The sequence below is a fragment of the Grampus griseus genome (assembly GCF_964374135.1).
Source record: "Grampus griseus genome assembly, chromosome: 5".
NCBI classification, from domain to species: domain Eukaryota; kingdom Metazoa; phylum Chordata; class Mammalia; order Artiodactyla; family Delphinidae; genus Grampus; species Grampus griseus.
In genome coordinates, this window is record NC_138998.1 from 65,658,089 (window position 1) to 65,670,635 (window position 12,547).

The window sequence follows — 12,547 nt, forward strand, 5'->3', positions numbered from 1 at the left end:
GAGACCTGGAATTCCTCCCACCAGCAGCATTTTCTGAAATGTAGACAGTTTATCAAATATAATTTATTCAGAAAAAATACAGTGTTTTAAGAATTTAATTCCAAAAGAAGACTGAAAAAGCCCAAAGGCTGAGCAGAAAACAGCCTCTGTAACAGCACGAGGTCAGGTCAGGCTGAGAACAGCCAGCAGGGTCAGGCTCTGAGGGAAAGCCCCCCGGTCCTACCAGCAGACGGCGGTAGGCACAAGAGCCCCTCCCCTCCCACCAGGAATTGATGGCGGTGGCCATTCTTCTTCCCAGGCTGCCCACCCACCCCACTGGGGGCTTCCTGGTCTCAACCAGGACAGCCGCTCGCCCAAGAAGCCACAACTGTTTAACACTGTGCTACCTCCTCCCAAGCAACCCCGCCTCTCCTTCTTCCGCTTCAGGCGTCGCTCAAGGAGTCCTGCCCCGCCTCTCTTGGGGGGGGGGGGCGGGGGAGGCTCCTCCGCAGGAACCAGCTGGACCACAGGGGCACATCTGACTCTACCTTTTGGAGTGTTTTGGGGTCTTCCTTTTTGGGTGACTTTGTGGCCAGCCATTGCAGTATCTTCTGGCTGCTGCTCCTTTTTGACCAGTAAGTGGACAGGAAGCAGACACTCAGGAGTGCTGTTTCGGGAGTCGTTCACCAAGGGAGAGACTGGATGGAAGGTGGTGTTCTCTGTGGGGTGGCTAAACTTCAGAGCTTCTTGAGCTAAGACCTCACCAAAGCCCAGCCACTTAGAGACTGCCTCCTCTCCATCTAATATGGCAGACCTCCTGGGGTGGATGACGTTGATTCAAGCCTTTGCAGGAACCCACTGTGATGATGGTGTAAAAATACAAGAACCCCTTCCAACCCTCACCCCCCCAGCAGTCAAAGATCCCGGCCACTGTCAGCAGCCTCCAGCTGTCCCAGACTTTCTCCCAGTCCTCAGGTCCCTATGCAGCACCCACGCTCTCTGACCTTTGTTTTGATTTGGGGGAAGTAGATGAAGTAGGGTTGCCTCTGGCTTCTTGCCTGACATGGCTGCCACTCACAGAATCCATCTGCTAAAACAACACAGCGTCTTCCTTTTCCCAGAGGCACCTTGAAGGACCGTTTCTCCATTATGGTGTCACTACAACAGCTGGGAGTGTTGAACTGCAGCTTGAAAGGATCAGCTCCTTTGAACCAAGACGGGACCAAGCCCCATCGCGTGGCAGCAACGATATGCTCAATTGAGTCTGTGCCCTTCTCCAAGTGCACCCGGGACAGGAGCACTGGGCTGCTGGACTGCAGGCTCTTGTACGAGGGGCAGTACCGGTCCGGGTCCCTGGCGGTCCCTGTAGGCGCAGGCCCTGGCGAGGGCCTCCCTGGGCAGGTGGCAGTACATCCGCCTGCATACCCTCCGCGCCACCTTCACACTGTGGGTCCCTCCACATCAGGCCCCACACCCGCGTGTCTCTCTGCGCACCCTGCGCCAGGCCCCCCTGTTGGAGCCATTTTTAGTGACTCAAGCACATTGAATTCAGAATCTTACCCTGGTACCCTCTAATCAATAACATTTTGTTTGTCCCAACATTATATTGCTGCCACCTAGATCTAATACGCTTTGAATCAGTTCCCATACATGTTTTCTGTTAGTATGAATTGGCAAAACCTCAAAATTATTTAGGGGCACGTTGCACCTTCTCATGAATAGTATTTTTTTAACTTATTTGTTAGAAGCTGAATTTGGTTATAAGTCTAGAAACAATGCAGAATGAGAATAGATTATTGTACATTTAATCACGAGCTGACTGACTACAATTGTTGATCCAATTGTGGGTTTTTTTTTGTTTTTTTTTTTTGCTTGAGTGAAACGATAAATTCCCTGGCACCTGGTATTGCCAGTTATAGATCTGGCAAGTTTTTTTTTTTTTTTTACTTGATATTAAAAATCATCAGTGGCAGTTTACTGCCAGGTGTTAGGACCAGCCATGTGCATCAACCTTCTAAACCTATGTCATATTCTAGTCAATAGGAAACTTGATCACCTCTCTGTTCTGTAAGACATGGCATTGGTCTGTTTTCCTGATGCTATCATGTAATGACCTAACCAGGTGAACAGGAAGTAGAAAGTATTCCAAAACTTGTGTGACACACATCTCTCCAAATTCTGAGGCTTATATCACCGAAAGTCACATTGGTGATTTTTCCAGGGTGTCAGTGGTCTGGGACATGTTAAGATACGCCTCCTAAGGGAAATGGCGAATTTCTGCCTTCTTATCACTGAGAAAAAGCCACCATGCTTATTGGGGTTCCTCAGATTATAGAGGCAACAGTTATCTCCTTCAGGTCTGCTTTTTGAACCTACTGGTCAAGTAATCCCAAAGGCTGCTAGTTTTGAGTAGGGGACAGAAAAGGAAAAGGCTCTGCAACTGGTCCAGTCTGCTGTGAAAGCTACTTTGTCCCTTGGGCTATATCCCCAGTAGATCCAGTGGTGCTTAAAATCTCTGTGGCAAATAGAAATGCTGCAGGGAACCTTTGGCTAGCCCCTCCGGATGAATCACTGGATAGACCTTAGGATATTAAGCAAAGATATGCCATTCTTTTAGATAACAGTATTCCTTTTGGATTGCTCCTGGGCCCTAGTAGAGACTGAGCACTTGACCACACACCATCAAGTTGCAGTGCAGCCTAAGCTGCCCATAATGAACTGGATGTAGTCTGACCCACCAAGTCTTAAGTTCAGGCGTGCACAGCAGCACTCTCTTATCAGCTGGAGGTGACATATACCTGATAAGGCTCAAGTAGGTCCAGAGGGCCAAGCAAGCTGCATGAGTAAGTGAACAATGGTACCTATTCCTACTACATTTTCTTCTCTCTCAACCTACACCTATGGCTTCATGGAGATTTCTCTACAATCAATAGACTGAGGCAAGAAAAATAAGCCTGATTCATAGATGGCTCTGCATGACTTGCTGCGTCACCTGGACGTGGACAGCTGTGACATCTTCTCCATGGTGGTCCTGAAAGACGATGCTGGAGAACACGCCTCCTAGTGGGCAGAGTAAATGGAATTCCATTTCCATGTTCTGCTTCAAGACTACTTTCTAGTTTATAACTGAGGAAACATATCTGGAGTAGGGGTGTGATCTAGTTACTCTCACACGTTGTCTCACAGAGCCACCACTGCTTCCTAGTGGTAGAGACATGATGCCGTCTTCCATTTTGCCTGTATCAGGTTGGGTCCATTTCCACGTAATAGCAACCATTTCACAATTTTAAACACAAAATGTTTTAATATATGGAATTAAGTATTTACAACATTGTTACAAAGGCTGGAGGCACAGGCTGGGACTCCGGAAGTGATTCCCAGAACAACACTGCAAAAGTGGCACACCCAAGGATTAGTTATCTCTGCCATACAGAAGAAGCTAGGCAATCAGGAGGCTGCTATCACAAGAGCAGGTACCAGGAGCACAGCCCCTTAGCTATAATTCAATAACCAGGAGTTTTTTCCTGGAACTGTTGGCTTCAGAGCCTCTTTACATCTGCTAGATCTGTACCAGCAAAATGAATACGACAACTTCTGCCCCCATCCTCCTTACTTACTCTGAAGTAGGATGTGGGAAGAGCATTCTGTTTATTCCTCTTAATAGTGATTGCAAGAATTTATTGAGTATCTATAGGTACCAAGCAGGGTGCTAACATCTTTGCATTCATTACATCAATGGATCCTCGAATGAATCTCTCAATATAATATTAATGTCAAACCTCCATCTTGAAATGGGGAAAGTAAAAGTACAAAGAGGCTAAGAAACTTGGCCAAGGTTCTGTACTCATTGGTAGAAGACCTGGATTAACCTAGAACTCAATCATATCCAGAATCTAGCTACAAAGGAATCTGAGAATTGTAATGTTTAGTTTTCTAACTTCTGCAGTTAAAAAAAAAAAAAAAAGCCTACTAAGACAAGGTTGGAAGAGATGTTGAGCTGGTCATTGCACTGAATCCTCAACCTGACATATTTAAGATAACTGTTGAACTATGTTTCAGCCTGATTATCAACTCCTTGAAGTTATCCACGTTCCTCCTCCACCATACACAGTTACCTAGGTAATTGGTAAATGTGTTTTATGATGCTGATCTCATAGGCATTTGGGTTTCAATCCATGTCAGTAGCACTTGTTTAAGCTTCCAGGAAAACACTGCCTCTTTGTAGTCTGGTTTTATAGAGCAGCAGACCCACTTAGGCCTTCTCCCTGACTTTAAAAAGAAATAATATATTGATTTTACCAAGTCTTTTTTTCCCCAGACTTTGTTGTGGTTAAATCAAAAATACATAGCAACACTCAGAATGTGTCATCATTACAGAAAGTGAGGAATAGCATTTTCCTGGGGTAAAAAAAAAATCATAAAGAAAACTAGCTGAGTGATGCCCGGAGCACCAGCCAGGAGCTTGACAGCTTTAGAATGGAGCTAGTTTACCAGAAGTGTAGGCCACACCTAGAATAAGCAGAACATGATGACCTGGTAGGTATTCTGGCCAGAAGGAGTGTGTCAGGAAGAAGAGATGAGCTGAGGCTCTCCCAGGCTACCACCAGCTTCAGGGAAAGTGAGCTGCAAGCAGTAGACGCTAGCCAACTGATTCTAGTGACTTTTCAGATGATGATTCCGACAAGAGAGGTGGAGAACGTAGGAAGTAAAAATGACTTCCACAGGAAATACAACGTGTTCAGATTTGGATAAGTTTAGTATGAAGGGCTGTGGGACATAAGTGAAAATATTCCTGTCTCATCAACAGGTACATGTGAAGGTATGTTGCTCAGGAGGCAAGATCTTTGGCTTGAGATAAAGGCCAGGGAGTCATCCAAGAATGAGTGGTAGCTGAAACCTTTAGTGTGGATGAAATTGCTTAGAGTGAGGATATAGAACTTTCTGCAGTGATGGAAAATTCCAGAATTCTATGCTGTTCAACACAGTAGGCCATTTGTTGTGAAATATGGCAGATGAAACTTAGGAACTGAAATTCTATTTTATTTTAACGAATCTAACTTCATGTGGCTAAAAATGTCTAGTGGCTATCCTATTGAATAGCACAGGTATAGGAATAAAGGAAAAGATGCTGAAAATGAAATACTTAATAATAGCAATATTGAATATCTGAGCTTATATTGATAGCACCAAAGATAAAAAAGAACACATGACTTTTTGAGGGTTTTTTTCGCCTCTCATATTTTATTAAATGGTAAAGAAAATCCAATGATACCAAAGAGTTGTGTCGGAAACCAACAGCTTCCCAACTCACCTCTTCCCACTTCCAGCTTAGTGGTAACTTAAGAGCCTTTCTTTCTGGTTCTGCTGGTAGTGACCTTCTATTTCTCTATACTGATTCGTCAATATCAGATATTATCTGTTGACTGCCTTCTATGAAAGGACCAGACTTAGTTCACATATACTATCCTTCACACTTCTCTTTCCTCTCTACCTGTTTATTTTCACTTTTCTATTGATAAAATTTGTTACTTAAATAATACATTTTCACTTCTATTTCTCTATCAATATTAGTTTCTATTTCATCTCCCCTCTGTGAAAATAAAGATGTTGGTGAGATAACTCTAGATTTCTCCAGCAACTCTTATTTTTTGCCTTTTGTCAAATATGCATTTACTTCTACCTTATCCAGGTTATAAACATTTACATTCTGTTCTGGAATCATATGAAGTGTGTCACACTTGTCTGCACTTGGTAATTCTGAGAAAAGAAGTGATGAGGCTTGTGGAAGGAGGAACGTGAGACAAATTATCTATGCTTTGCTTTAGTTCTCCGTTTTACTTTGCTGGTGCAAAAATAATAACTCATTGTCTATATGTCTCCAAATTTACCATATAGTATCTTATGATTTTCTTACAGGCTTATAAGTTATTAATATCCTTGTTTTGCAGATAAAGAAATTGAAATAGAAATAAATAGAATGACTTGACCAAGGTCATGCAACTGGAAGTAGGGAAGTTGACAGTCAAGTTAAGTTTTCTGATGACATATCACCTTGCAAATCTTTCTCAGTAAAGTTCCCTGACCACTCAAGTTTGCAAAAAAGTAATGGGTTGGGTTTCTTGCTTTAGGTTTAAAATCCATGGTTCATTTTGGAGCAGAGAAGTTTGAAGCTTGTATTCTGTGGCCACATTTTCTTTCAAGGAACTGCAGAAATACCTCCAGGCATCTGGGTACATCATGAACACAAGTTGGCAAATGCTTACCTATCGGTAAAGAATCATACAATATTAAACTAACATTTACCGAGCACTCATGTGCCAGTGTCCGGGTTAGGATATTTCATACTCATTATTTTATTTGCCCCTCACAGCAACTCTTTAAGTAGAGAACATATTAGAGATGGAATTGAGTAATTTGAATGTCAGTAACTCACCCCTATCATTGAGTCTTCTCCTTCTTTAAAATGGGGTAGAATAACCTGTCCCCCAGACATATTTTGCAAGTGTGCATATTTGGAAGATGAATTGAATGTGTAAAAGGAAATGAGATTAAGTGGTTTGGTTACTTGGGAGATAGGTGTAGACAAACATAACACTGATGAGTAATAGTGAAGTCTTATGAGGCTTTACTTCCGTTACCGGCAGTGAAACTGACCCCAATTAATTGGCATTGGGAACTGCTCTCGTGCACAACGCAAATGACTCCGAACACTCTTCTAAATTGCTAAATTCCAATGAGGATCGTGATAGCATGATTGTGCAGTAGTGATGGGTTCCTGATCCACAAAACCGACCCAGGATATTTACTATCATTTTCAGTAACACTGTGATTAATGCAAACTCATTAAACAGGTATCTCAGGCAGGAGAGAGATCCAGATTTTATGCAGCTTATATGACAAGGGGGCTCTCCTTGAGCAAAAAAGACTGTAATACTATAAATACACAATTAGGCACAAAAATGAATGTTTTTGAATGGCACAATACATCCCAATCAAATATCATCCCAATCAATATTAAAAAGTATAGATATTACAAACCTGAAATTTACTACAAAATTAAAAATTCAGAAAATAACATAATACCTTTGTTAATTAGCACACTTATGTAATAATACTTTGTTCATACTCATTGTGACTGCATATTATTTGACTACCTCTTCCTACGACAAGGGGAGCAGGTGGCCTTGGGTCCTAAGCCAGAAGTCAACAGTGTGGGCTGCAACAGCAGAGTAAAATGATAATGCCGAGATTTTGGTACCTATTTCACTTATACAGATTGTTTTTTAAGAAAGTTAAAAAAAAAAAAAAGGGAATTCTCTTGCGGTCTAGTGGTTAGGACTCCGTGCTTACACTGCGGTCAGCTAAGATCCTGCATGCCGAGCGGCTCGGCCAAAAAAAAAAAAAGAAAGTAAAAAAAAAGATCTGTGTCTCCTTCCGCATTTGATCCTCAAAGGCTGTTCCACCTGAGGGGGTCTGGGGTCCAGGAGTGAGGTTCCCTCAGACCGTCCACCTTGGTCTCTCCAAGGATAACCAAGGAAGACGGGCTTGAGTAATCCACACCATGGAGTATTATTTAGCCATGAAAAGGAATGAAACACTGATGCAAATTACACCATGAATGAACCTTGAAAACATGATGCTGAGTGGGAGGAGCCAGTCATAAAAGACCACATGTTGTATGATTCCATGTGCATGAATGTTCAGAAGAGGTAAATCCACAGAGACAGAAAGTAGATCAGTGGTTGCCCAGGGCTGGGTGGTGGGGAGGGTGGGAGTGACAGCTAAAGGGTACCAGGTTTCTTTCTGGGATGAAGAAAATATTCTAAAATCATTGACGGCTACGGATGCACAACTCTGTGAATATACTAAAAGCAATAAATTGTGCTTTTTACACAGGAAAAAAAAATATTTTCCATAAGGAGAATTGTTCATTCATTTTTTTCTTCAGTTTATTGAAGTGTATTTTCATAAAATTATTATTAATACTTTTGAAAAGTTTCATTCAACTTTACAATTCATTGTTGATAATGCAAAATATTCATCAAGTTTCTTCCACATATGAGATATGAGATTTGGAAGAATTTTCATGGGCTACCTCTTGGCTCTACATATTTTAACCGTTGTTCTTCTCCACTACCCTCATGTTTCCTGTGCCAGATAATTGAGGGACTATTTGTATCTTCATAGGAGCTGAACTTTGGTCTTGCCCTTTCTTTGAATCTTGTTGCTAGTTGGTTACGGAAGTAGAGGCCAGTCTTCAATCAAGATAATGGATAACTTAACTCTTTGTGAAAGTGAGTGGGAACCATATAATTTTATCCTACCTGCTTAACCACAACTCAATGCTAATCTACCTCAACGTCCCTTTAACCATATCTCACAAATGCCTATGGTCATTCTGACACCCAACTGGAGGGGACGAGTGATAAAGGGGGAGACAAAATGGAAAGGAACAGCACTTTAAACCAATTTCAGTTAAATAAAATTTACTTTTGAAAATGAAGGAATAAAAGGAAAGAAAAATGGCCATGGGCGTCTATTGCTAGGGCCCCTCTCGCAGCCTCAGAATGGACCCATTAAGGGAGGTATTTTGAAATTTAATCTTTATTAGCTTCACAAAAAATCCACTCTGACCCTAGGATTGTGGAAGGAGTAACAGATTTGGAGTGCAAAGTCTTGATTCTAGTCCTGGCTTTCCCACTGATTCATAATATGGACCTTGGACAAGTTATTCACCCCCTGGCCCCTCAGTCATTCCTTTAAAAAATAAGAGTTTGACTAGGTAACACCCAGTTCTCTTCTCCCTCTGACATTGAATTGTGTCAAATAGAACTGGCTGCAGTAGCAAAATCCACACAAATGGGGACCTTCCTGCCTTCATGGTCTCAGGGCACATATCATCTAGGCCTAAATTCAGGAGGCAGAAGCAACCCTGGCTATTTTCACTCCGTTTTAGAAGCAGCTGCCTTGGTTTTCAAGAATGCAGTCATCTCTTCTCAAGGAAAAAGGTGTTGTCTTTCCAGGGACTCTAGTCCCCTGTGCATCCCAGTGATCTTGTGAGTCAGTACAAGATTGATGAGGGGCTTGTTTCCATGGTGACCACTTCTGCTCTTTCCAGCAGCTGGAGGGCTTAACCCAGCCCTGACACAGCTTCCTCAGTTGGGTTGGGCATCCACTTAACCAAAGCATTCAGGGCAGGACTTGACAGCTCGGCACTTTGGGCCCTGGAAGGGATTCCAGAAGGGAGAAGGGTGGGAGCGTGGTGAAATGACTCAACTGTGCTCTCATTTTTTCCATGGGTTAAGGTCTCAAGAGGTGTGTCTTAGCTAGAAAGGAACGTTAATGGCTAAGGAGGCGTAAGGGACTCTCAAATGCTGAATGAAACATTTCTTGGTGGGTGGGGCTGTCCAGCGAGACTTCCCCATCGCATTTGCTTCTGACCTTCATAGAACAATCTTCTCTCTACCCTGGTCCATTGGGCTACACTGACTACATCTCAATCTCAATAAATACACCTCTTTCACTACCAATCAATTCCCTGACAGTTTCCAGGTCTGTCCTCCTCTAGCTGCTTTTCTGCAGGTCTGTCAATGTCAGACCAAGAGCCACTTGCTTGAATGGAGAACCATGCCTAAAATTTAACAGACAGTCACAGCTGTGTTAAGAGGATTCAAGCTCGAGTACATTCTAAAATAGAACTTGGCCACAGAGGGCATGGAGACATGCCCTGCTCAACACTGCCAGAGAATGTGGCCTGAAGCTTGGGTTTTCACGCCTGAAACTCATTAACCCCAAGCCTGCATTTCACACATCATGTCCCTCCAGAATCTCTGGCTTCCTTTCTTCAAACAGAACACCCTTTTCTCCCTCAGTGGCTTTGACTGGTCCTTGACTTTGTTATTGATTCTACTACTCACCCAGAATGTTCTGAATGCCAAGGCTACAGTAGGAAACAGAATGTCCCTGTGGGGGAAGACTTGCTCTAAGTATTAGAATTATTGGATTATAGGCATGTAGAGTTGGAAGAGATCCTAGAAATCATGTAATTCTACCACCATCATCCTACAGTTTGGGCAAAAAGAGGACCAAAGTTTATGCAGTGAGTTGGGGTCATTACCGAGAAAGTGGAAACTAACTCCTTACCCTGTATTTCTTTCTATTAGACCATTTAATAATCGTTATTCTTAACTCTAAATAATTTTGCAAAGATACTTTAGGTATGTTTTATAGACTTAGGTGCCTACTACAAACATCGAGCTAATTGCCTCAATCGTTTAGTTTGGGAGTAAAACCGAGCCTAGAAGTGCCAAAGAACTTATCCCCTGACATACACAGGCATCCTAGATATCGTTTTCCGTATCCAAATCTCCACATACAAACATCATAGTTCATAACCAAACACACTGATGTATACATATATTCATTCAAGAGGCTGTCAAACTACGGGCTGTGTGCAGGTGCTGTCTCTTGTCCTGTGAACTACTGAGAGAGGAAATAAGATAATGCTGAGGTGGGAGTCCCTCACACAGCAAGAGAGCCAGGCATGGCCCTCTCCCACCCTTGCACACTGTGACTGTAGAATAAGGCAGATTGGGATACCTATTTTTAAAAGGTTTAAGATGACTAAGGGAAAGAAGAAGAGAGAAAGATTAATTTAAACTAAGTCCAAGGAAGGCTTTTGGGGACGGTAGTATATGACCAGGTCTTAAAGGATGGGTAAGAATTTTACATGCACACAATGGCAGGGGGGTGATCATCAAAGAGGGAGAAGTAGTGTGGACACAGCATGGAGATGGGGAGGGCATTGAGGGTGTTGTTGCCAACTTGTGGTCAGCTGATGCTATATCCCATGGCTGAGTCAGAAGGAGGAGGAAGCACAAAATTCTACTCAGATAGAGGGAATTCTCAAAGAGTTATATCTAATTTCCTAGGTGTGAATTCCCACCTCCAGAAAAAAACACCAAGTAGGTAGGACTTTCAGATTTTGAGACTCCCTCATTTTAGCTATTTCTCTCTAAAGAAGTCCCAAGATCTTCCTCCTTGCCTCAGTTCAGATCTTAGCTTTCTACTTGCTAACACTAAGATCTTAGGCAACTGATCCAATCCTCTCGGATCCTTTGTTTTCTTATCCATATACCTCCTCTAGGGTGCTTGTGAGAATTTAAATAACATAAAGCCTCAAAACTGCTCAGAAGAATACTTGGCACCTATGAGTAAGTCCTTCCCTGTGAGTTCAGCCTCCCAAGGCTTGAAGACGGATATGGCAACCAGACTAACTGGGCCAGTTTTTGAGGCTTGGGTTGAATCGTTGACAAACCACAGAGTCAGTATAGTTATGCGTAGGGTGATCAACTGTCCCAGTTTGTCCAGGACTGAGGGGTTTCCTGAGATATGGGACTTTGATTGCTAAAATGGGGACAGTCCCAGGAAATCAGGATGGTTTGTCACCCTACTCTTGTGATTAAGAGTGGGGCCTCTGGACCCAGTCCATCCAGGTTCCAATCTTAGTTTTGCCGTTACCATATGCAAAAACATGAACAAGGTACCCAACCCTCCATACTTCAGTTTCTTCATCTGTAACATAAAGACTAAAATAATAGTACTAACCTCGTAAAGTCGTTATGAAGATTAAATAAGTTAGTATACATAATTTAGCTCTTTTTAGTAGTAGAAGATACCAAACTTTCTTTGTCTTGACCCACCTAACTCTAAGTTCCTTAGATAATCCTTAAAAAAATAACTTGTGAAAGGAATCAAATTAATTGCTACTTGTGTACTTACACACTCTCTGTCTTCACAATGGATCTGAGGTGGAGTGAATCTCTTCTCTCGGTGACCCTGGCACCGTGGGCTTGCCCTGTCCTCATATCGTGGCACTGTGTAGCTTGATCTTTTGCATCATTGGGTATTTGGGTTAGAACGTGGCTTATGACTCAGAACTTTTCTACTCCCCCTGAAGGGAGCAGGGTTCCGCACTGGGAGTCAGGACACTGGGCTCATGAGTTCGACCTTGGCCACAGCCTTCCCTCTCTGGATCTCAGCTTCCTAATCCTTTAAATAAGGGGGTTGAATGGCATGACTCCCAAGGTCCTTTGGTTTTGAGTGAAGACATTGCAGGGATACATTTTCTTCTTTTCCCTTTCTTTCTCTAGCTCAGGAAACAGAGAAGGGAGAAGCAGACAACAGCAGTCTCCTTGCATGTCCCAAGATGTCTCCCCATCCTAAGGAGGGGAATTCTGAAGCCTTACACAAAGGCTAGTGTAGGCTCTGCCCCTCTAATTATGGCCCATTAAGGCCCCAGATCCCTCCTGTCTGCAGAATGTTCTATTTAACATTCTCCCTGGCGGTGCCGTCGCCAAGGACGCAAGCCATTGCACTCATTTCTGTTGATGTTTATGTTGAGAAAGTAGATAATCCTCACTGCAGTGACAAGTTGATTGAAGCAAGTAAAAACCGAATAGGGTTTAGAATTCTAATTGCTGACAGATTCATAATGGTGTGTGAGCCTGGTGTCTGCCTGGCTGCCCTGCTGTTCAGAACAAAGTGTGAAGTTAAAGAGTATATTGTT

At 42.8% G+C, this 12,547-nt stretch overlaps 1 pseudogene across 1 annotated transcript; it reads right to left on the bottom strand.

Annotated features, from left to right (window-relative positions):
• Nucleotides 1–422: 422 nt before the first annotated feature.
• LOC309823136 (abasic site processing protein HMCES-like) lies at nucleotides 423–1,392 on the bottom strand (annotated as a pseudogene). The gene has a single exon. The product of its transcript is annotated as an abasic site processing protein HMCES-like (transcript).
• Nucleotides 1,393–12,547: the final 11,155 nt, after the last annotated feature.